The sequence below is a fragment of the Podarcis liolepis genome (genome assembly GCF_965112155.1).
Source record: "Podarcis liolepis genome assembly, chromosome: 6".
Taxonomy (NCBI): domain Eukaryota; kingdom Metazoa; phylum Chordata; class Lepidosauria; order Squamata; family Lacertidae; genus Podarcis; species Podarcis liolepis.
Window position 1 is genome coordinate 21,479,049 of NC_139559.1, and position 23,979 is coordinate 21,503,027.

General features: G+C 44.4%; 1 protein-coding gene and 1 long non-coding RNA gene across 8 annotated transcripts in view; one reads left to right on the plus strand and one right to left on the minus strand.

Moving 5' to 3' along the window:
* Positions 1-23,979, plus strand: part of SULF2 (sulfatase 2) — a 273,848-nt gene that overhangs the window by 157,138 nt on the left and 92,731 nt on the right. Inside the window, exon 1 of one of the 7 annotated variants that reach the window (XM_083508026.1) lies at positions 15,983-16,102. The exons of 4 other annotated variants lie outside the window; for them this stretch is intronic. The gene's annotated coding sequence lies outside the window, so the exon portion shown is untranslated. Of the gene's footprint in view, positions 1-15,982; positions 16,103-16,603; positions 17,255-17,664; positions 18,101-23,979 lie in introns of those variants that run through there. 2 more of the 7 variants (XM_083508020.1, XM_083508025.1) reach the window with 2 other exon arrangements.
* On the minus strand, positions 299-17,563 carry LOC310709153. Its single transcript, XR_014527364.1, has 4 exons — positions 17,432-17,563; positions 12,741-12,865; positions 8,301-8,369; positions 299-1,360 (listed from the first exon to the last, which is right to left on the minus strand). It is a non-coding gene; the product is annotated as an uncharacterized lncRNA (long non-coding RNA).

Consider the following 23,979-nt stretch of genomic DNA (forward strand, 5'->3'; position numbering starts at 1 on the left):
GAACGGGAAATTAAATTAAGACTGCTATCCTAAGCATAACTGCTTCATTACTCCATGAAAATCAATATGACTACCTTTAGAGGGGCAGAAAAATGTTATTCCTCCTGAGAAAAATTAATATGTAGGACAAAGCTGCCTCTCCTGAAATGCACTGTGTGTCCCTTATGTACCTCTGCTGCCTGCACTACATTTCATCCTCAAAGATTTTTCATGAGGCAGTAAGCTTTCGATGAGTGCAAAACATCCCATTTGCTGGTCTCTATTTGCATCCATTTTGCTGCATTTTGCTGCTACGTTGGCACCATTTTTTAAAAAAGGGTGTGTTTCTCTTCACTGTGTAATCCCATCCAACTAGGGAATCACATAGTGGATGCAATGGTGCCACACGACCATTTGGCTTCATGGTGACCTCAGTGCAGGCAGACAAAACTGTGCTGCTGTCATTCATCAGAAGCTACATTTGAGCATTCATCTCCATCAAGTGTAATAAAGTACAGGTAGGCAATATCATCCTGATTCACATCTAAATGTGCATCCATGCTGCTGCCTCTCTGGTCTGCAGTACTGCAGTGAGATGGTTTCATTACCAAAATGCAGTGTGGAAAAGAATGACGATATAGCAAAAAAACAGAGGGGTGCTAAAGTGTTACTGAAGCTCCCAGTTTGGCTCAGGTCTAGTTTGAAGGCAAGCTTAAAGTACAATAGTCACTAAAAGTGTGAGCTATGACCTGGGAAATCCCTGAGTTCAGATCCTTCTTCTGCAATATGGGGATAATAATACTGACCAACCTTATAGGGGACAATGTAAGGAGTACTAAGATTACATATGCAAGGTACTAGGAACACTCAAAAAGCACAATAATATTAGTTTCTGCTAGGCATTTGGGAATCCAAGTGAGTTATTGGTTCGGGAAACTCTTAAGTGCTTCAGTTGAATGTCTTTTTTTTCAGTGGTATAGGTTTATTGCTTCTATTTTTATAGTTGGTTCTACTGAATGTCTTATGATGATTATGTTTGTCTTGTCATTCACTGCTTATGGATTAGTTAGAGGAAGAGTGATGTAAAAGTTTTGAAATAAAGTAATAAAAACAGAGTTATAGGAATATGTGTGTGTTTCTATTCCTGCAGCATTTATTTTAAACAAACCACACAGAGACAATAGCCAATGTTCATGTCCAGTGTCTAGGTCAGGAGTGACTGACCTATTCTGACCTGAGGGCTATACTTGCCCTTGATGAAGCCTCTTGGAGCAGCATTGGGGGGGGGGAGGTTGCTTGTATTGTCTGATTCACACACCCTGGCCTAGACTATCACTCCCTGCACTGCTGGTTTCCAACAATAAGATCACGAAGAAGGAATCTGAAAAAAGAAGAAACAGGTTATGTGTGTGTGCTTATAGTCCATGTCGTGAGCCCCATGGTTCTGTCAGAATCTGGCATACATAGTTTGGCAGCCCCAGAAAGGAAGAAGAGGAAGAAGTAGTAGTGGGGGGCTTGGAGACTAGCAGCTAGAGTGGAGGTTCTCCCGTTGTGACTCTAGGTGTTGGGAAGGAAGCAGCAGATCTACTGGCTGTCTCCACGTTCCCTACTGCAGAGTCAGAGGGACAGGACACAGGGTTGTCTCTGAGAACCAGGCACTGCTCCCATGGGTGTTGATCATGCACACCAGCCCAGACAGAGCATGTGTTGGCATGCACAGCAGTCTCATAAGATGAGAGATCTTCATAAGTGAGCTCATACCACCTCCTAAGTGAGCTCACACCACCTCATCTTTAGAAGCTTGGTGGGATGGGCATGGCAACTGTTGGGACATCTTTGTTGATTCTCTTCAGTTCGACATCTCTTGCTTTGTTTGTGTGCCTTGGAATCATGACTTCTGAACCCTGTGCTTGCTGCTGAGCCTGCTCCATTATTATCCTGAATAAATATCTCTTCATTATTCTCATGTAAGAGTTTCTGAAGATGTATTTTGGAACAGTATTTTGACAATGCAGGTAGTGCTTCACATACTATGATCCTTCTAATCTTCTGGTCAGCTGTTTGAAAATCTAGAAATGTTCCTAATAGCATAATCACAGGCTATTAAAGGGACAGTCCCTCAACATTACTAGCACAGAAATACATTTCAGTATTGCTAATGTAAGTACTTAGTAATTTCATTCATTTCAATCATAGCAGATGCAAAAAACTGTGTGTCGTGCTCCTAAGTTAGGTACAATGTGATCTTTCAAAACAGTTGCAGTGGTGAATCCATGTAATAATTTAAACCCATCAAAGAGGAATTAATTGCTTCAAGGATACGGTGACCTGAAAACTGGGTAACTTTCTCTGTGTCCTGACTGATCAGATAGATGGCAATCTCAAGAAGACAAGCATTCAAACAAGCCTCCTATAAGAAATGCTGTGCAGAGTGGCTGTGACAGCAGTGTGGATGTTCTGCAGATTTTTTTTCCCCCATCCAGAGAAAGCAATAAGTAGTAAGACAGTAAACTGTGAAGTGATGGAAAACTGTCTGATTTAATGCAGCTGGTGAGTACAGAATTTCCAAATAGGCAAAGTATTCAAAAAGGTAAGAAACTACATTCGGAAGAAACAACAACAACATAGAATCCTATGGTGTATGGGACTGACAAATTCATTGCAGAATAAGCTTTCATTAGCAAAAGCCCACGTCATCAGATGTAAGTTAGGGATCAGTTGTATAAATAAATTCAACAAGCCCATCTATGCTTAGCTGAAATTAATGCTTATTCTTCTCCTGTTTATCTTGTATTTCATTTCCTTCCCACTCCCCGTGTCAAATTCTAGATTGTAGATCCTTGGGAAAGGAATCTGCCCTCATACTTTGCAACCCACTACGCATACTGGCTGTGCTACCAACGTGTGTTGTTCAGTGACCTGGGCAAGGACCTGTGGGACCAGGCTTCAAATCTCCACTCGGGCTTAAGATAAAGACAACATAATATAATATTGCTGTTGTTACCGTATTTTTCACCCTATAGGACGCACTTTTCCCCCTCCAAAAATGAAGGGGAAATGTGTGTGCGTCCTATGGGGCGAATGCAGGCTTTCGCTGAAGCCTGGAGAGCGAGAGGAGACCCCTCTCACTCTCCAGGCTTCAGGAAGCTCCCGCAACCCTCTGGAGCCCGGCACGAAGCCGCGCCGGGCTCCCAAGGGTTGCATGGAGCTGCCTGCACTCCCGGGCTCTGCGCAGCTCCGCGCAACCCTCCGGAGCCCGGCGCGAAGCTGCGCCGGGCTCCCAAGGGTTGCGCAGAGCTTCCTACTTCCCGGAGCGCGGGGCGCGCTAGAAGCAGAGCGCCCGGCACTTTGGGAAGACATCCCCAGCCTAGGGAGCCCTGCGGGAGTTCCCACAGGGCTCCCTAGGCTGCGGATAGCAGCCTGCTGCACAGAGCGCGGGGAGCGCTGAAGCAGAGCGCCTCGCGCTTCGGGCAGACATCAGGCAGCCCCACAAGCTCGGGGGACAGCGGGGAGGCGCAGCGCCGCCATCCCGCTGTTCCCCGACATGGTTTGGATTCCCCGACCTGGTTTGGGGGGGAGAAATAAAGGGGGGTTTCCTTTATTTCCCCCCCAAAAACTAGGTGCGTCCTATGGGACGAAAAATACGGTACTTAAAATACAGCAGTGATTAAGTTTCACCATACCGATGTTCCTGCATCAAATTATTTCTGGAAGCGCTGGTGTGCACACATGTTCATCTATCAGCGTGTGTGCAAATGCACTGCATATGTGCATACACACATAGGTCAGCTAATGGCAGCAGCAAAATGCAAAACATCCCTCTCACCAGTGTGAGGAGCTGAGTGGGGAATGCATAACGTTTGAGAGAGGGCAATGCTTCAGGAAGCAGGTTCATGGCCTGTGGCGCAGCCCTGTGTAGCTAGTGACACAGGACAAGAAAACGAAGGCAGGAGGCCATCCTTAATTATCCACACTGTTGCCACCAAAAGCCTGACAGGGGCTGTTGGTTGCTAGGAACAAGTATACAGAATACATTGTGTGGGTTGGATTTACAGAACTGCTGAGGCAAGCAATCAAGCTAGAATTAATTGTGTAATTATCATGATTGTGAGTACAGTTAGGGTAATGATACATGTAAAAGATTGTTTTCATTTGCATTTGTCTATACATGCTCATGGTTTTGCATGCAGTTCCATCCCCCAAGACTCCTTTGCATGGGAAAGGGGGGTGGAGCAGACTGTTAATCTGGATTAGAAAAACACGAAGGGCTACAGTTTTATAGTCAAACTCAAAGCTCCAAAGAGGTAGCTGTGTTAGTCTGTTGTAAACAAATCCACAAAGATCCTTGAGGCACCATGAAAACGAATAGAAATCTTGTGATATCCACTTTTTTTTTAACTTAGTGATTTAAGAAGCACATTTCAGGAACTAATATGAGAGAAAAGGGCAAAATAGAATATTGTGGGACATCTGAGATATATAGGTTGTAAGGAAGCAATAAGTGCATTTTACAGGACATCTGCTTAATATGTTTTAACTTAAGAATATATGAAGAGCCTGCAGCCTGTTCCCACAGTAGCCAACCAGCAGGACTTGAGCACAACACCAATCTTACCCTCCTGCGGTTTTCAGCAGCCGGTATTCAGAACCTTATTGCCTCCAACAGTGGATGCAAACCATAGACATCAGAGTTCATAGCCATGGACAGGCATATTAATTCCTCTGTGAATTTGACAAATCCTCTTTCAAAGCCCCCCCCCCCATGTTGGTGGACATCACTGCCTCTTGTGGAAGCATAAGTCCATAGCTTGACTTCGCACTGTGTGAAGAAGTTCTTTCTATTGTATGTCCTGAATATTCTGGTGTTCAGCATCTTAGGATGCCCATGAGTTCTCGTGTTATGATAGATGGAGAAAAGCTTTTCTCTACCTACTTTTTTTCCATACTGCCACACTAAACGATCCAAGTTCTTACAAATGTGAAATTGGTATTATGTGGCACCTGTAGTTGTGCCAATTCTGCTGATTGAAAGGGTCAAGTGGGCACATGTGGGGTATGGCGATCTTGTAGGTAAACTGGTCCCAAGCTGTTAGGGGCTATAGTGACATCTTGAACTTGGCCTGGGAGCAGATTGGCAACCAGTGCAGATCTCTGAGCACAGGTGTTTATATTCTGACAAGGTCTCACTCCTGTCAGTCGTTGTGAAAACAGAAGAGCGGAAATATTATATTCAGCAGTGTACCTATCTGTTTGTTTGTTTTTTGAAGCAATGCATTGTGCACCATGCTATTCACAAAGCTGAGATTCTTAATTTAGTTTTAGTTTCTAACAAATAAACATGTTTAGGAATATTCAAGGATTTCTCTACCAGACACATGCTAACCTGCACGGTTTGCCCCACGCCTTAGTCCTTAATACAAAATATTGTGTTGTGCCACCAAGTGCCAAAGCAAAGATCTGCACGTTTAGTTTGCCGTTGTTTGTTATTTTAAGTTCTTAAACTGACGGCTGCAGCATTCCTCTCCTCACCCCTCATCCTTTTAGCCTGTCTTTGTCCCAGCACATTCCTTTGCTGCCGTTTGCAGTAGCATAGGAACTACTTGTAGGAGCCCCAGACTTTGAAATCAGACAACAAAGTGCGGTTGTTGTTGTTTTCCTCATTATCAGATCTCCCGGCCAGGAGGGCTCCAGGCTGCTCCCTGGATCCTTCTTGGCAAACATTTGGCCCAATCAGTTTCACTTCTCTAAGGGGAGGGGGGAGAACTAGAGGAGCCAAATATTTTTGCTTATGAGTGAAATTGACAAGAACCTAATTCCTCATGTAGCTTCTTAAATAGCAAGCTGTGGTGCCTAGAATGAGGAGGTTACTCTCAAGAAAGCATGCTAAATATAGTAATTTAATTCACAGAAATGGTAAATGCTTGTTTGCAGTACTACGTGTTTAAATTTGATTGATTGGTAACTGAATTCTAGAGAGTTCTCCAGTAGTTCTCATGTGATTGGCTAATGTTGGTCACATGGGAGCTATCTAATGAAGGAGACATTCCGTTTTGTGTGAAGCAAGATGACTGTGTGTTAGAATCCACTGTGAACACTGCTACGTTGAATAGAGTGTTGGGGTGCTACTTCTCTGCTTGAAAGAAAGAGAGCAAAGCTGCAGGAGAAGATAAAAATGGAAATATCTCGTAGGAGCTGCAAGGCATGACCTAACTCAGATACAGAAGGCTGAGTGCTGAGCTCTGGAAAGAGAGGAAAATACAGTTGCTTGGAAGTTAGAAGAAGAGATTGTAAGCCCATGCTTGGAAAAGCATGTGACTGTAAATATTATGTTTTAATTCATCTATAAGTTTCTGCAAGTAAAGTCTGGGCATTGGTTAAATTTCCAAAGAAGGGTGTCAGTCATATATATTTGATTTTTTTGCTTCTTAGCTGCTTCTTAGCTGCATTTTCACTACCCTTATTTCAACGAAAGCATACTGCCATCTCAAGTGACTAACAGGCAGAGAGCAATGCCCTCACCACAGACTTAAGGCAAACATAACAAGAATATACTGAGGAGGAAGCAAAGACTTCTTTAATGAGTTATGCCTGCTCCCAATGGAAATAAGAGAGGCTACTGAGGGCGGTTGTCAACAGAACAGACAAAAAGACTTGTGCTTTCAACAACAACTTTATCAGCAAAAATCAGCAACAGAAGCTTTTCACAGCATGGAGATAAACATTACCTGCTAACTGGTGTCAATCCAACCATTGTTAAAAGCACAACTACACAAGCTGCAAAAGCTCAAATGATGGCCGCCCTACATACTATTCAATGGTGCTACTGGTGCAATCTCCAGATGCTGTTCCTGAGCCAAGTCTTTGGAAATACAGACACTGCAAACATGCCTTTAATCTGCTGCTGTGGAGGTGTGTGTGTGTGTGTGTGTGTGTGTGTGTGTGTGTGTGTGTGTGTGTGTTTGAAAGAGGCTGTAACTAAGAGATGCAAGTGATTTCCCCCCACATAGCTTTTTGGTTCATTTTTATCTAATTTGTTTCCTTTTCCTTTTCTTGAAATTGCATTAATTAATTTACTAGATCCCCCCCCCCCCCGCAGAGTGCATCAGGAGGCCCAACCATTCACCTGCTGTCTGTAACTTCCAGGTTTGCTATCCAAACGGCATGAAACTTGCAAGGACTGTACTAGCTTCGAAAGACATCAGGCTCCCCAAATTTCAGATAAGGGCCACTATTTTACATTATTTTGAAAGGCGCACTGGCCAAAATAAAAAAATAAAATAAAATGTTAATTTCACATATATGCTCATGGGGTCTGAACTGGAGGAACCTTGGGGTCATAGTAGATAGCTCAATGAAGATGTCAATCCAGTGTGTGGCAGCTGTGAATAAGTCACATTAGAAAACGAAGAGGAATTCTTCTGATCATCCAACAAATAGTCATTTATTTTCCATCTGAAGGTTCTTTCTTCAAAACCTTTTAATTCCATTTTTATTGGATTGTGATCTGAAATTACTTTGGCTTGTATTTCGATTTGTTGGATTCTTGGAGTCAATTCATTCGATACCCGTATTTGATCTATTCTTGACATTGACTGATTCGGTTTTGAATAATAAGTAAATTGTTTCTCCAATGGGTGTCTAAGTCTCCAAATATCAATCAGGTTACAATTCTTAGTCATCATGAAGAATGTCTTGGGCAGTTTTCCTTCTATATTCTTTACATCCCTTAGTCTGTCCATTTCCAAGGAAACCACTCCGTTCATGTCTCCCATTATTATAATTTTCTGATCCATATATTCAAATAGTTTTTCCTCCAATACTTTGTAAAAATCAGTCTTATTTCCATTTGGTGCATAGATCCCGACAATTATTAATTTTTCGCCTTGTCATTTGATTTGAACTGCTATGATTCTTCCTTCTTCATCTTTAAATATTTGGTGAGATTCAATCTTGTTTTTGATATATATTTTTTCTCTTTGTCCGAAGATATGAATTCATTCCCATCTTTTGTTAATCAGAATTTTCCTGTGTCTTTTTGCCACATGTGTTTCTTGTAAACATATAATGTCCAATTTTTTTTTTTAAGAATTGTTCAACTTTATTTCGTTTCTTCTTATCATTCATCCCATTAATATTAATATTAATATGGATTATGATGTTTTTTTCTCTCTGCATCCACTGTGCACATACTCTCTCCTTTTGGTAAGCATTGCTCTGCAGCCTTTTAAGATCCCAAAGTGGCATTGGCACATACTCTAATAGATGGACAATCTTGTTCTGTTCTCGTTGAGAGGTTATGACAAGCAAAGAGACACACATACCTTAACCCTTGAAGTACTTGCTTGAGCAAGCATCAGCAGAAAAGAGCCTGCTCCATCACAAAGGTGACTCTGTGTTAGAAAGAATAGAGACAGAAAGACTATTTACTATTAACTTTGTCCAGAGCGGGGGGTCAGCAAACTTTTTCAGCAGGAGGCCAGTCCACTGTCCCTTAGCCCTTGTGGGGGGACGGGACTATATTTTGAAGGGGGGGAAATGAACAAATTCCTATGCCCCACAAATAACCCAGAGATGCATTTTAAATAAAAGGACACATTCTACTCATGTAAAAACACGCTGATTCCTGGACTATCCGTGGGCCGGATTTAGAAGGCAATTAGGCCTGATCTGGCCCGTGGGCCTTAGTTTGCCTACCCATGCTCCAGAGGGATAGCCATGCTAGTCTGGTGCAGCAAAAATAACAAGGAATCTTGTGGCACCTTGAAGACTCTCGAATGGCTTTCAGCAAAAGCTTTAATGGTCACTTGATCAGATGCACCAGGTATTATCAAAAGAGAATGAGAGGGGGTAGCAATTAGTTCAAATTACCATATGTTGATACTTACTAAGGGACAATAAACAAACAATCTCATTTGTTCCATTTTCCCCACTTCTTTTCAAAAAAAACCTGCAATCCCCTGACAGAGAAGACTTATTGTGAAACTGTGCATGTAGAGTTAGAAAATAAATGTAGAATGTTGCAGTCCTATGCATATCACTTGGAATTAAATCCCTGAAACTTCTGAATAAACATACATAGGAACTGGCTGTAGTCTTTCCTGATCATTCTCAAATCTTTGCAGTTCCTCCTTCTAAACTGCACGCGGATCTTAAAGAGGCTACTTGCAGAAGACGAATAAAAGAATGTGAGATTGGTACTACCTCAGATATTACTTCTTTGTTGTATACAGTCTCCTTTATTAATTCAAACGGTCATTTAATCTGCATCTTCTGTATGGATTTGCACTTGCTCCTGTCAGCAATATTAATCATTTTAATACCTCAATTATACATTTATTAATCTAGCCTATGTCTTTTCATTTCATTGTAGTAATAAGATCTTGTATGTTAATCATATTGGTGGGGGGGTTGTGACCGGACACTAGAGAAAGACAGATTACTATTTTGCTAAGCAGCCAGAAGTGTTGTCATATTAATCAATATTATCTCAGTAATTTAATACCACTTTTGCTATGCATCTTCCCAATCTAATTATTACTAGCCAACAGTGTGCTGCTAAACAATGGAAATGTATCTTTGTGAGTTATCACCAGCATTTATATTGAGGCATTTTAACTTGCAAAACCAAGCTCCTGTTAATAATATGCTATTTGCAGCACGATCCTATGCAACTGTGCTCACAACTACTGTATTGAGTTCAGTAGGTTCTATAGCCAAGTAAGTATGCGTAGGATTGAAGCCTTGGTATCACTTTTAAATTCCATCATACAACCAATGGGCAATTTGATAAATATTATACAGTGGTTATTTTGTTCAAAGTGTGAGGCACAAATCCGGAGTGAAGTCCCTAAGGCATTTGGATGGCGCCTTGCATGCCTCCTGGCAACACCTGCAGCCAAGCTGGTGCCAAATATATTACTCTGCTTTCCTTTGGACCACATCAGCAAGGCTGAAAGTGGGGGCTTGTCATCTGGGCAGTCTGGAACCTCCATACACACATCCAGGCTGTTCCCTGGAGAGGTCACTTTGGTGCTGCTAGTGGAGTGGCTTGACTTCACCCCTGGAGGTGCACTCCATTGTCTCTCGACACAGGTGGATGCCAATATGTATGATATAGAATGGCTAAAGTACGGTGGTACCTCAGGTTACAGACTCTTCAGGTTACAGACGCTTCAGGTTACAGAATCCGCTAACCCAGAAATAGTACCTCGGGTTAAGAACTTTGCTTCAGAATGAGAACAGAAATTGCTCAGCGGCGGCACAGCGGCAGTGGGAGGCCCCATTAGCTAAAGTGGTGCTTCAGGTTAAAACAGTTTCAGGTTAAGAACGAACCTCCAGAACAAATTAAGTTCTTAACCCGAGGTACCACTGTATTCCTAATTAAGAAGAGATTGTGTGCTGCATTTTCTATACTTCTTAATGGCAAACATAACTATATTTCTGCAGGCAATTTGACTAGATTCTAAATATTGGGCACTGTAATGCTAACCAAGAAATTCAGTTTGATACAATAATCCAGCAGTCATCCATCTAAATCACATTGTGAGATCAAGGCACGGCAAAACTTGGGTGCACCATATCCTATAGTGGTTGTTGTACTACTTGCAGAAGATTCCAGGTTCACTCTCCAGCGTCTCAGTCTAAAAGGATGTTAGCATCAGGGTTGGGAAAGATTTCTGCTTGGAATGCCAACATTAGTTACAGTGGCAGAAGCTGTGTAAGGCAGCTTTATAACTTGGATTTCAGCTCCTTTCCCCCTCTTCTCATTTGCCAGACCTTTGATTTATTATACATGTTCACACTTTCAGTTCTCATTTTATTCCACAACTTATAACTTCCTTTTCTTTCTTTTGCGTTGCGATGCAAAAGCACAAAGGACAAAATTGGCTGGACTTCAAATAATACTTGCGAACATGCAACCAGTTTTGTACGCAGGGTATTCAAATGTGAAGAAAAGCTCTAATAGTTGGTTCTCTTTCGCAGCTGAAGAAGGCGGTAGTGAAGAAGCAGTAATTAGGAAAAGCAAAATAAGTATTTTTACACTGTGCTCTTCCCACTGGTTGCTCTGCCTTTGCTCCTTTGGTACCATGTACCACTACCACATACTCTTTAACACCTTCCCCACCCTCCCCAACTCCTAGTTTATTAATCAGACACACAAAACGATCATTAATTAACATATTTGTTTTTCTCCCTGCAAGTGGTGTATGCCTAGAGAGATGTCTAGGAAGATAACCCAAGCTCAAATATCTGGGCTCCATTGCCCGTAGATGAGACTTCAATCTGTGCTGGAACCTCGCCATCTGCACTGTATATGGGGCATTTAGACACCAGAACAATGTTTGCACTGAATATATAGCAAGCAGGGCTGGACTTTGTACTGTGGCACTCAGACTAGACCCAAATTTGGCATACATGCCCCCATGTTGTGTGGGGCTTCAGGGACGGAGGTGTGAGGGCTCTGGCAGGGTCCTAGAGTCTTCCCAGCTACTGCCCAAAGCTGGGAAAGTACTAACTAGGCTTTGGGAAAGAGAACTTTAGGACTCTATAAGAGACTTCATGCCTGCTTCCCATAGCGGGGAAGCTGCCCTAAGACTGCCTCTGGAACAAGTATACACAATGTATATACAGTGGTACCTCGGGTTACATACGCTTCAGGTTACATACGCTTCAGGTTACAGACTCCGCTAACCCAGAAATAGTACCTCGGGTTAAGAACTTTGCTTCAGGATGAGAGCAGAAATCGTGCTCTGGCAGCGAGGCAGCAGCAGGAGGCCCCATTAGCTAAAGTGGTGCTTCAGGTTAAGAACAGTTTCAGGTTAAGAACGGACCTCCGGAACGAATTAAGTACAGTATTTTTCGCTCTATAACACACACCCAACCATAACATGCACGTAGTTTTTAGAGGAAAACAAGAAAAAAAATATTCTAAACGAACAGTGGATGTATTATTTTTGTGGTTCATGCTGTGGCCACAGACATGTGATCTGACAGTGAGTTTGGAGTAGCCCAATGCAAAAATCCTGAGGATCCATGTGGATCCATGCTTTGTAACCACGTTTTTGCACCACTGCGGCCCCAGGCAACAGTGGGTGCGTGATTTTTTTGGTGCAAGATGTAGCCATGGACATGTTATGTGATCTGATGGTGAATTTGGGGTGACCCAGTGCAAAAATCTTGAGGATCCATGTGGATCTGTGCTTTGTAACCACGTTTTAAAGTAGGGAGGGAAGGAAAAGCACTCAAGGGACAAGGAGAAGGATGCTGCTAATAATGAAGAAGAGGGGTATAAGGGGAGAAGGCTCCTCTCCTCTCCCGCTTTGCTCCTTTAAAGCAAGCAGGCTCTCTGTCCCTCTCTCCTCCCCACTCAGCAGCTCTTCTCCCGCTTTGCTGTTTCAAAGCGAGCCACAGAGGAGGGAAAGAAGGGGAACCATGGATCCTCTGCTCACGACTGCAGCAGATCCCCCACCACCACCCGTAGGCATTCCCTCCATAACACGCACAGACATTTCCCCTTACTTTCTAGGAGGAAAAAAGTGAGTGTTATGGTGCAAAAAATACGGTACTTAACCCAAGGTACCACTGTATACAGTGTTTGTGAGAAGATGGGATGGAAGGAAAAAATATTCTGCTTTTTCTCAGGGCTGCTTCACAAAGTTTATTGTTTACTAGGATAGAGGCTGACCTTAGAACACTGGGATTTGGCAAGTTGACACACCAGTGTGTCATTTGCTTTACAGCTCAGGCTGTACACACATTACCTCTGGCTCCAGTATGCTCCCCCTGCTGATGCTTGAAGCTGAGTACACACAACATGAGCCACAATCCACAGGTACCCTGCAGCTTCTTGAGAAGTACTCCTGTTTTGATGCTGTTTCCCTAAAAACTGATTTGAAAAGAGGAGCCAAGGTTAAGCTGGCGTGTGTACATTTCAGGCAGCCGTTCGTACATGCACAGATGACCGATCAGGAATTGGAGCTCAGTGCAGGGAAACAAATAAGGTAATTGGCATTGGGTGGAGACATCCTTGCCCCCTCTCTGGTCTGTACACCAATGTAAGAATGTGGCTTGAAACGCAGCCGGTGGAAGGCGGGGAGAAACAAGCTTGGTGGGTTTCAAGCCACTAATGTGTGCACAACCTCAGTCTGCCTATAGGAACATGGTAGTGAAGCACTGTACTACTTCACTGTAAACAAAACTCATCCAAATCTGGTCAACTTGCATGTCCATTATACAGTGGTATCTCAGGTTAAGAACTTAATTCGTTCTGGAGGTCTGTTCTTAACCTGAAACTGTTCTTAACCTGAAGCACCACTTTAGCTAATGGGGCCTCCTGCTGCCGCTGCGCCGATTTCTGTTCTCATCCTGAAGCAAAGTTCTTAACCTGAGGTAATATTTCTGGGTTAGTGCAGTCTGTAACCTGAAGCGTATGTAACCCGAGGTAACACTGTACCATTCTGGTTCATTTGTTTTCCTTCTATTTTCCTCACAGCTGAATATTTATGGGGTTTCTACTTCGTTCTTTACCCAACAAGTGGCTTCCATACTAAAAAATCCACACTAAGACTCAGGTTCGCAATCAAAAACGACATAGCGGGTGAGGGAAAGGGACTAAGAGGAAGGAGAGAAAAGTGAGCTCAAACACAAGTTTTTCAAGCTGCAGTTCTTAGTATAACACAGTTACTGGTATGTGCAGATTTCGGCTGTCTAGAAAAGCAGTAACTCCCCATTGATGTCAGAAGTATTACAGAACTATTTACATTATTAAAATGGAATTGTGGATATCTCCCCCTCCCCGCAGTTTTGCAGTTTGGGAGCAAAAGCTGTTAGATAATAGCTTATTCTATCCCATCATTAAAATTTGAATCTGGAATACCAGTTGTCTTGCACTGGAATGAAATAAGGGGTGTGCAGTCGGAATTGGGGGTGGGGGGAGGCAACAGGTCAGGTCCAGTTTAGCAAGCAATATACAAAGCAAGTTGAGAGAAATTGTCAGGTGCAATCTGAAAACGTAATCGCACTAACTAGTAGGTTGAAAAAAGCTATTTCACTTACCAAGTATATATCCTTTTCGAGTGCCTAGTAAGGAAAGCAACTGCCATCGCTTCAGTTTTACAGTTAGGGAACGGAAAAAGCAAGGAAAGAGAGATGGAAAGCAACTTTCCTAAAGTCTGTTGGTTATTCAACAGGGTGTTAGCATGTTTCCAAAGTCACTGGAGGTACACATTTTGCATATGAATTAGTATGTGTTCAGCATAAACTTGCATATATAGAGTGATTGTGTCTGCCTGTAAATTTCATAGAACTTTATTTTCTCAAAGTTTGTTTCCGATGCAGTTTAGATCCCCAAAGCTGTAGTCCTTTTCAGACTTACCTGGGAGTAAATCTCAATGAACTCAATGGTGCTGACTTCTAAGTATTTATTTAAGAGTGTGTGTATAGAGAGAGAGAGATGGGTGTATAAACTGCTGAAGCAGTCTGACAAAATACTGCCCGAGTGAAGTAATTCTGAAAACCTGCCAAATGCACAGCTTTCCATGGCTTTTTGTTTTCTTGCCAGCAAGCCAGCTCCTTTTGACATATGAATTAGAAGATCCTTTCCCTTCAGTGGGAAGCCCTATTTATTTTGCAAGCTTGTTACCAACCAGGGGGTACATTATTCTTTAATGCATCTGTGTAACTTCCATTAACATTGATTGGAATTACGTGTACTTGCTGAGAAAATCTGTACCTTTTGTTAAAATGGAAGCTCTGTTGTGACTTATTTTTTGATGGCATTGGTGATTATGCCATTGCTATATAAGATTTTTGACCGTTTTGTTTACTGTTTGATGCTTATTTATTTATTTTAATTAAGCAGAAATCCAGCGTTTAAATACACCTTCCCTTTCTTCTGATAAGAAGCCCACTTTTCAGAGTATGATTGGAAGAGGGAAAGAAATAGTTTAGCTGAGCCCCTCTGTCCAAAGGCAGGACCATTTGCCATCCATCTCAACTATCCTTTATCCATCTCACAATTCAGTCATTTGGTTTTGAGGAAAGTACACACAGTGGTTAAGACCAAGTTAGGCAGACACATTAATTCTGCTTCCTTTGGGGAAGATTTTCCTGCAGTTTTTAGTCGAGTTTTGAGGTGACATGGTGCTTGGCTCTAAAAATGGAAAAATAATATTTCACTAGCCCCTTGTGGGCTATTTTCACATGACACTGACTCCATTTTTTGCATTTCCTATGCCTGTAATTGGATTGTAAAACCCTATATTGGCTAGAATGTAGATCCAATTTTCAAATGGCTCACTTCCATTTTGCCCTACTTCAGGAGCATCCTTATTGTACAAGCACACCCATTCCTCTGCAAGCATTTCCACTACTTCAGCCACTTATAAGTGAAAAATGCCCTTTGTGTTGTTTATGAGCTTGATCTTTGAATTACCCAGTTTACCCACAAACTATTCAGCATGAACTGGGAGATGGGGGAAGCAAAGTGCCATGCACTATATTAAAACGGAAGAAGCTTATTTTGGGGAGGAGAAACTACGAAGCTTTCTTTACTCCAAAAAGTTTGCCAGGTAGGAGTTCAGCAGTAGTAGTTAAAACTGGATCCGAGAAACAATGCCATGAACCGTTTTTGGATCTTCCAGTGCCATGTCCCATTATTATTTTTTATCTTCAGGACCAAACCTGCTCTACTGTTTTATGTTTATTCCTGTTGCCAGAGCCCAGAGGCTTCAGTCAGGATCAGGCCCAGTCTTGTATTATTGCATCTCTCTACCCAGAGGAGCCTTATGCTCATGCTGTATAATTAGGTACCACATCTGGCAACACCGTAAAGAGAGCCTAATTTTTCCAATCCATCCCATTCTTGGAGAAAGTTCAGATTCCCTTCTTTAACAACCTGCTGCCACCACCCTGGCCCTTTAACAAGAGAGGAGCCAGCTTGCTGTCAATTAAACAATTTGCAGCTTGCCTCCTTGAGCTTCGCCTTCATTTGCTACTTCGGGTGCAGTTCCAAAGCGAATCCGCGGAAACTGGCAAGAAGCAAGCCGCACTAGTGCTTTGCATATCTTAATAGCTATTTTCGTCCAACAACAGGAGGGAAACTCCCTCCCTTCTTGTCGTCAAGGTAAGATTATGGGCTGCCGACAGCCAAGCTCTGTTCAGGGCGCTTTCTCTCTTCCAGCTATCTTCCCCACCCTTTAAGTGAGAGAGTTAGGTAGGTGCGCAGGTGTATAGCGGGTTGCCTAGTTAGCCAGAAAGACCCAACTTCGCTTCCGGTGGCAGAAAGAAGCTTATTTTGTTGAATCTCTGTGTCTCTGACATCGTTCTTTGTTGTGCGCGCGCGTGTGTATGCACGCGCTCTCTCTCTCACACACACACACAGCTTTGCAAAGCAGTCTGCGGGTCAGTGTGTCAATGTGCGTGTGAATGGGTTGCGATGGGATGTATATACCCAAGCATTTATTTGGGGTAAGGTGAAGCGCTGCGTGGCGAAGACTTGCCGCCGCCGCGGCTTTACTTGGACTTTGAACAAATGGTGGGGGCCGGTGGAACAGGTTACCAACCCCCCCCCCCTCCAAACCGCTCGGGGATTGCGTCAAGGCTGGGGAGGAGGATCCTCCAGGAAAGAAATTAACTTACAAAAAAACACACACACATATACAAAACCATAAAGGCCGCCCCAGACGTCTCTCCCTTCCCTCCCCGCTCGCCCCTCCCTCCGCGCTCTGATTTGAAATGGGATCCAGCCGCAGCCTTTCGCCGGGGCTTAGTCGCCTCCTGCCCGGCTCGGATTCGCACCGGCAGGAGCGAGAGGAGAAGCCAGAAGGAAGAAGAGCGCCCAGCTCTTGCGCGCGCCAAGGACTTGGCCCCGCGTTGCACAGCTAAGCCCAGCTGCTGCTGCTGTTGCTGCTGCTGCCTCTGCTGCTGCCGCCTGGCGCAGCCGGCGCAATAGTCGAGGGCAGCCAGAGAGCTCCTCTGCTCCGGCAAAGCAGAGCGAGCCTGCGAGCCGCCGCTGCCGCTTCGTGCTCCGCCTCCCGGCGAGGGCAGGAGAGCCGAGCGACCCCAGAAGGGCCACGGAAGGCGCCCACTCTGTCTCCGGCAGGGACGCGGCGCGCGGGGAGCCTCCGCCTGGGCTGGAGACGAGGCGATGCCGGGGCGTCCGGCCGAGCTCCGCGGCGCCTGCAGCCGCACTTGCTGCTGCTTCTGGAAAGGCGAGCTGCTCCTGACGCGGGGAGAAGCAGGGACATGCTGCCGATGCACCTCCGGCCCCGGCCAGGTGAGCTGGCGGGCAGGTTGGGCGGCCAAGCGGGGTTGGGTGGGGGAGCAGGCGGGCGCGGGGCCACGGAGCCACCCAACGGGAGAGCCGAGCGCAGCCCCTGCAGGAGGACAGCGGGGCGCCGCCCATGGAGAGCCCCGCCGCGCCGGAGGACGCACTCCCCGGCTGCCCACCCACCTCGGGGCTGCCTGGCGTTGTGCGTCCGGCTGCCCCTCTTTCCTTGGAGGCGGTGCAGGCTGCGAAGGAAGGGGGTTCCCCGATCTCTGCCCGGTACAGCGGGCCTGAGTCCCAGACGCAGCTGAGCGGGAGGCGCCGGGGAGGGAAGCCGGAGAGGTTCGGGAGCGATCTCCCAACTTATTTTCGGAGCGCTGCGGAGGGAGGGGGACTTGCGCGCTTAAGGCGGCCGAGAGCCGCTTGCAAAACAACCGCTGATGTTTCGGCGCTTCGCGTTAGCAGAGGGGGTGGCGAGGGGAAGCATCTGCCCAAGGAGCGGCGGGAGCGGAGGCATTGCTTGTTCTTGTTTCGTTAGCCTTCCGGATTTGCCTGCTCCTGGCGGCGCTTTGGGGCTGATCGCCGCGCGCCTGCTTATCACTTGTGGACTTGTCGCTTGGAGACGCCTGGCTCCGGCTGTGCTAACTTTCTCCGCTGAAGTGCAGTGCGCCTGAGTCGGCTTCGGAGCAGACGAAGAGTTCTGCTTGCCGCCGGTGACTAGCCCGGATGGCTCATTCGGACATGCGCGGCGTTCCTCGGAAGCCACGGGCAAGTCACTGCGAAAAAACGGGGATATGCCTTCTTAGCCCCGCCGGAGTACTTTTTTAAAAGGCAGTGAGCCTTAAGGCTAGAGAGGTAAAAGAAGCAACACTCCAAGTGAACGACTGCAGACTTCTTTGCCTTTGCAAACGCATCATTTGCCAGACTTCTGAAATGTCAGTTTGTGCATCACTTTGGCTATGGTGCGGACCCCTCCCCAAGTTTTTATAAATAGCACGAAACAATTTAAAGTGCTTGGTTGTCAGGGTGCCGCCTCATTTTCAGGGACTGTCTCTTAATTCTGGACATCACTGCCCCATAAGGAGCATGATCCCATATTCACAACTGTAGAGACTTCTTAGGATGGAAACCTTATCAGTGCTGGTTGTGTATAAACTTTCTGAGCAGTCAGTTATTTGTAGCGAAGCTGTGTTTTGTGGTTGCTTTTTTAAAAAGGGGGTTAAACTTAAGACATTGTAAAGGGAAGGTTTTACCTGTGGGTTCTGAGATCTTTGGAAAGCATACTGGAAAAATGACGAAGTGTTAACATGAGAATGGTTAGCTTTTCCTGCTCTGCTGAAATGCCAGCTATGGGTTGATACATTTGGTGTGTAACAGCCAAAGTCATGCAACTTGGGTCTAAGAAACAGTTATGATCGTTTATTTCTGCGAAGGTGCTTTCAGATAACACTTAAGATTTCTGTCATCATTATTAAAATACATTCTTGTTAACCAAAAAAAGGGTATATAGAGAGTCTATTGGGAAAGAGTGTGTTTCTTTGCAATGTTGGATAGTATAGATACTGGTTGCAGTCATTTCTGGTTGCAGTGTTCACTGCTTGGAGTATACAGTGGGGAAGGAATACTCCCCCCCCCCCATAGCTCAGCTACGTAAAATTGGACTGCTTGAAAGAACTTCAGCTGTCATCATTAGCAGTGACTTGAGATTTCGGTCTGTTGTCATTCTTTAGAATTTGACTCACCAAATGGGAGGTGGAGGGAAATCCACTATACAGTGGTACCTCAGGTTACATACGCTTCAGGTTACAGACTCTGCTAACCCAGAAATATTACCTCGGGTTAAGAACTTTGCTTCAGGATGAGAACAGAAATCGTGCTCCGGCGGCGTGGCAGCAGAAGGAGGCCCCATTAGCTAACGTGGTGCTTCAGGTTAAGAACAGTTTCAGGTTAAGTACAGACCTCCAGAATGAATTAAGTGCTTAACCCGAGGTACCACTGTAGTAGTGTTACAGTCTAAGAGGTTCAGAAATACTAATCTTAACGTCTGTTTGTATGCACACAATGAACTATTAAATGAAATGGTGAAGTGAACTTTCAGTTGATGTAATATGTAGTGTAATATTGGGGGGAAATGTTGGCCAACCCAGCTTCCATTGAGATTCACAAAGCCATCTTCTGTTGTTCTGGGGCCATGTGCGAAACCAAAGAGCCTCACTCTGAAAACATCTGTATTAGAGTAGAGGTACTGAGGGGCTGGGGAGGGAGGCAAATACACAAGCTCCAGCAGAAATTGCAGAACTGGCAATGCAACGATCGGCATACCCGCTTCATTGGGATGGTTGCTAAGGAATGAATTTGGTGTACGGATTTATTTTCATGATTTTTAAAACATGACAAATTCTGCATTTTTCGATCAGTTAACGCATCTGGCATAATCAACAGCTGTGCCAAACCCAGCGGGGGCAAGCTGTTGCCTATTGGCCTATATTTGGAGATGTCCTGCTGCCTTGTATTCTGCCTCTATTTAGGCTACTAGTTTAAAGAGATGTTTCCATGCACCCCAATCCTAAAAATTTTTTACCAAAGAGTTAAATGAGACTTGCCTCCCAGTAAAGATGCTTAGTATTTAAAAACAGGGAAATTCTTTGTTTTTATGCAGTATGTGTGTGAAATGGGTCCTAAAAGGGAATTCAAGATTGATCTTTGTTTTTAGACTTTTTCTAAATCAGCTGCATTACTGAGTCGAAACAATCTCAATATTTGTTTCATGTGGTACTTTGTGCGTATGATGCTATAATTCACCTTGAGTGCTAACAGTGAAGAAGTGTGTGAGAGTGAGAAAGAACATGCTTTCCAAAACTTGAATTTGGGGGAGGCACAATAGTAACTCAGATTCAGTTGGATATGTGATTATTTTCTGCTAACCTGCTGCTGCTTTTATGCAGTTCTGATCCACCTAACCAATATATTTGACCTGGTCCTCCCAGCTTGATCTTCTATCACATTATTTGTCATGCCTTATTCCTTATCTACCTGCCCAGGTATATTTCCTCCCGTTAATGTAAGAGTGCTTCTGGATCAGACCAAAAGTCTTCTAGTTCAGCATCATTTCCCCCCCACAGGGACACCCAGATGCCTATGGGAAGCCCATAAGAAGGCCATGGTGGCAATAGCCCCTGCCTGATCATGGAGGTACTATTTAACCACCGTAGCTTGTAGCCATTGATACATAGATTTATCCTGCATTAATTTGCCAGCTTCCCTGGGTGACCCTGGGTTCTAGTAATATGAGAGAGAAAAACTCTCTCTCTCTCTCTCTTCATGTTCTTCATAATTTTATACACCCTATCTTATTTTTATTTGGAACTAAATAGCCCCAAATGTTGCAACTTTCCTCATTGAGGAGTTGTTTCAGTTCCTGCTAATTTTGATTGCCCTTTTCTTAGAATCGCAGAATTGTAGACCTGAAAGGGACCATGAGGGTCACCCAGTCCAACCCCCTGTGATGCAGGAATCTTTCACCTAATGTGGGGATCAAATCCACCACCCCTGAGATTAAGAGTCTCATGCGCTACCAACTGAGCTATCCCAGCACTTGCACGTTCATATACAGTATTTAACTCTTCATCCTTCTGCCTAGGGTTTATTTCTGCTACTAACCCTCCATTAGGCAATCTGAAACATCTCATAACAGATTGCTCATATTCCAGTAACTGCAGTTGTTTTGTCTCTTGGGCAACATGGAAACAGGGCCAGACTACTTCCAGCAAAGTTGCTAGTACACAGTTGAGAAGCTGAAATGATGGAAGAGGCTGCAACAGCTGTTTGGGGCACTGGGGGTGGAGACATTCTGAAAACAGTTTGGTTTTGTGGAACAAACACTTGCATTATAAATAAGATTGCATGAGACATAATTATAGCAGTGCCAGATATACCCAATCTTGATATTTGGCTATAAACTGAAGGTCGGGGTAGAAGATATTTCAAATATTGCTTTGATTGTGTGTGTATTTGCATTTTCTTCAATCCTTTGGCAGTATTCTTTCCTACATGTATTACTGCCATTCCCCTCCCGCTCCTTGCTGCTGTTTCCTGGATTGCTTACATAGGTGGCTCAGGCAAGTCTGACTGGCTATGTCATGTTGTGATGTCATCCCATTTACTACATTATCCCTGATTGGGTATGTGATGGTTTCACTGCAGGCAACTGAAGTTGAATGTGAGAAATAGGAGTGTGCAAGAAAATAGCAATCTAAATGAAAAGGCAAGTGTGTTTTTTGCAGGCACTTGTTTTTATTTTATTGCCTAAGTAGGGAACACTTTGACACTCAAATGGCATCAGTCACCCCCCCCACCCCAAAAGAGAGTACAATAAGCTTACAACTTACATACATTTAACTTGTGCACATTCAGTTTTACATGCTTGACAAAATAATAATAATTAATAATAAATAATAATTAAAAGGGGGGCAGGTGTCTGGGGGGGAGGGGCTTTGGCACCCAATGTGTTTTGACTATACATATTTTTGGCTTTAGGCATTGTCCCCGGAAGGTAACTCCCACATAAATTGAAGGCTTATTGTAGTTTCAGGGCGACCTTTAGAAATGAAGGTTCTTTGCTATGCATAGTACAGAATAATATAATTGACAGGGACTCAGTAAACCCCCAGTCCAGTGGTCTTTGGACTGTTCCTAAGAACACTTGTGTTCCTTGGAAGCTTATTGGGCTTTTTGATAAGAAGATCCTTTGTGGAAGACAAAAGGTTTCCGCAATTACTGGCTTCTCATTGCAATGCAATGATGATAGTGGGGTATTGGAGATGTTCTGGGTCCATTCTCGGTCTTAGCACAGGGCAATGGGGATAGTGGACGCCCCACACTCAGTATCACTCAGATTCCTCAGCAAGAAGAAAGGATTCTGTTAAAGTAGGGAATTTAAATGGATCCAGTCCAGTTGTCTGTTCCTAAAGAGTCATTGACATAGTTTTCCAAACTTCTCCTAAAAACATATAAATGCTGTTTCTACATTGGTTGATTTGTTTGTTGATCTTCTATCCTCTCCTGCTGCTGCAAAGTGAGCATGTAATGGCCGGCAACATATAATAATACAACAATCTAAAACAATGATTTCTTGTGTTCAATTTGGGGCTACCTCCCATCAGTTTAAATAATAATAATTATTATTATTATTATTATTATTATTATTATTATTATTATTATTATTATTGTCAGGGGTTTAGGAGCAGAGGCAAGGGCAAGGGGGGAGTCTAGGGGGGCACCCCAGGAAGATAGAGCCAGAGGGGACTCAGAGGAGAGCAGTTGGAAATCGGGACCAGCGTCACCGCCAGAGAGCAGGGAAGAGGAAAGGAGCCAGGGGGCAAGCGCTGGCAGCTCACCACAGGAGGGAGGGCACGAGTCAGGAGTGGCCACACCTCCATCGGGGAGCGAAGAAACGGTTAAGCGGAAAGTGGAAGGTTGGGCGCGCGCGCCAAGTTCAAATGCAGAGGAAGGTGGCGCAGTAAGCAGCCCGGAAAGGGAGCCAGGTCCTAAAGCCCGGCGCAAGGAGACAGGAGGGTCCGGGGGGTCGGCGTCAGAAGAATCCCGGAAGGAAGAGACCCCGGGGGGTAGAGGGACCCAGAGGAGGACAGTCAGGCGGAAAAGGTGGCGCCGGGCTAGGATATTAAGTTGGTGCACACGGGGCGGAGACTCAGACGGAGCTTCGCCGATCTAGCTACTAGACGTAGAGTTGCGCGCAGCAGCGTGAGAATGGAAACTGTAACTCAATAAAGACTTTTACTTAATGATCGCTGGCTAGCGTGATCCTCTGTGAGCTAGGATCTTCAAGCAGCTCTGACAATTATTATTATTATTATTTATTTATACCCCACCCATCTGGCTGGGTTTCCCCAGCCACTCTGGGCGGCTTCCAACAAAACACTAAAATACAATAACCTATTAAACATTAAAAGCTTCCCTAAACAGGGCTGCCTTTAGATGTCTTCTAAAAGTTTGGTAGTTATTTTTCTCTTTGACATCTGGTGGGAGGGCATTCCACAGGGCGGGTGCCACTACCGAGAAGGCCCTCTGCCTGGTTCCCTGTAACTTGGCTTCTCGCAGTGAGGGAACCGCCAGAAGGCCCTCGGCCTTCAATTGTTCTCCTTATCTTACCCCACCCTACACACACACACACACACACACACACACACACACACACACTTCATGTATCCCATTTCTTGAGCCTTTTGGCCTAGGATTTGTCATCTGAACACAGATGTGTTCTAGCTGTTTTCTGTTTTCCTTTTCTTTTGTGAGCTGGACAAATAATTGCATCTAGTTCAAGCCTATGGTGCTGTTTCACTCTGCATAAAACTCTTTCCAGAAAGAGGCCATAGGTTCCCAAACCACCCATCTTTACTACATTACAGCAACTTTCAGACTGGGCTCAGTCCATTCTGCCTCCCAATGGGACTTGTATGTTAAGTGGGGATAATCAAGCTTGTATCCTTAATTTGCAAGAGGCTGTGGGTCTTGCTTTATTCTCATAAAATGGAGCAGATTATTGTTTTCCCTTGGACAATATAAGCCTGGTCTGTGGAAACCTTCAGGCCACAGGATGCTGAGCATTCTGTTCAGTTACTGCACTATATTAAATGTGAAGAGAAGTTGCTATTCATTCTCTTTGGGTATTTCCTTGGCTTCTTTCTATGTAATGGCCAATTGAGAAATACAATGAA